Consider the following 1726-nt stretch of genomic DNA (forward strand, 5'->3'; position numbering starts at 1 on the left):
AAAGGTTGGAGTGGGAATATATAATTGTAAATGCGAAGCACTTTACCAAGTTGGCCAACATATCGATAAACTATTTAATTAGATAGATATAGATATGATCACCTAATTCCTTTTTTGATCTTGAAATCATATCATCATATATAATACAACATGGTGTTTGTTACCTTTTCATTCCCACTTGGTTTTAACACCACACATCCAAAATCCATTTGCAAGTGCTGATGGGACAGGAGACACGTACATATGGCAAATATCTCATCTCCATCTTAATGAACAATCTACTTTTCATCTAATTCTTAATGGGCTTTAATCAATCAATCAATCTAGATAGATAACATGGGGTAATCATGAAATTCAAGATTACTCGACAGATGGATAACTGGAACCAGGGTCAAGTTTGAGTTGGACATAAGTAAAGGAGGGCATGTTTTGAGTTGGGCAACAAAGACATAATAATAATAATAATAATCTCATATTAGACACATATCAATACTTGCGTTGTGAATATGGAATCGTATCTATACCATACCACTACTTACTGCTGAGTAAGGAAGTATTAGTAGTTGACTAGTCTATTGCTAATAGGGTATTTGGTAGAATATATACATATGTGGCGGAAAATGAATGAATTAATAATTGTTTGTGTCAATGGCTATGGGTGCCTTGTTCCAACCAACACTATCCATTCTTAGTGCTGTTTCTTCTTCCTCTTCTTCTTCTTCTTCTTCATCATCATCTAAAGTTAAAGCTTCTTCTGTTCTTTGTTGTTGGTGTTTAACCTAACCTAATTAGTTCATTCATTCTTATTATTAATTAATAGATGCAAATGTTGTGAAGAAGCAATTAAGAGAGACTGGAGGCAGCGCTCTAAACCCATACCTCCCGGAGGCACCTATCCAGCCAAAGACCACTGCAGGCAGGCACCTCCTACTTTTTATTATTAGGGTTTGTTTGTTTATTAGTGTGTGTGTGTGTTTGTTTTGCAGCAAGTGTGGGCTGTGTGATACTTACTACATTGCTCATGTCAACAATGCCTGTGCTTTCCTAGGAGATGGAATGTCCAGGATTCAAGTCACTCACTCACTCACTTTATTTAAACCTTATTATTCTTATTATTATTTAACAATTCTGTTTCTGTTTTGTTCTTAGGGTCTAGAGCAAGTGGTTCATGGTAGAGCCCGAAACCTTGATTCCTTAGATGAAACATACTTCGGGGTCCACGAGGACCTTCTCTATGCTCGCAAGATTAACCCTCTTCAAGGTACCAACTAACTAACTTTCAATTTCTCATTATGTTATCATCATCATGATGCTGTTCAACTTGTTTAGGAGCTCAGTGGACTGGGATAGTCACAACTATTGCTATTGAAATGTTAAAATCAGGCATGGTTGAAGCTGTTGTTTGTGTTCAAAGGTACCACCGACCCTCCATCAACCCTATTACTATTACCATATATATGCTGCTTCTATTTCATTTATTAGTGCCATTAACATTTTGTTGTCATGAAACTGTTAAACTGAAGTAAAACACAGGTTCCATATTTCTCTCTGCCAGCAAATGATTTAGTTGATGTTATAGCACCATTTGCATAATTATGGATACGATTCTTTCGTAGGATCATAAAATATTGTATAGAGGTCACCAAGACCGAATTTCTGATCCGATTCAGTGGTTCGACCCATACTCAGTTTTTTCTCCGGATCAGTGAACATACCCCTTTGGCAA

General features: G+C 36.5%; 1 long non-coding RNA gene across 1 annotated transcript; it reads left to right on the forward strand.

Moving 5' to 3' along the window:
* The first annotated feature begins 981 nt into the window (after nucleotides 1-981).
* LOC143584110 (uncharacterized) lies at nucleotides 982-1419 on the forward strand. The gene is made up of 3 exons (XR_013144297.1): nucleotides 982-1071; nucleotides 1150-1261; nucleotides 1330-1419. It is a non-coding gene; the product is annotated as an uncharacterized LOC143584110 (long non-coding RNA).
* Nucleotides 1420-1726: the final 307 nt, after the last annotated feature.

The sequence above is a fragment of the Bidens hawaiensis genome, unplaced genomic scaffold (genome assembly GCF_021521415.1).
Source record: "Bidens hawaiensis isolate Kalapana, Puna unplaced genomic scaffold, B.hawaiensis_p1.1 tig00032812_1, whole genome shotgun sequence".
NCBI lineage: Eukaryota > Viridiplantae > Streptophyta > Magnoliopsida > Asterales > Asteraceae > Bidens > Bidens hawaiensis.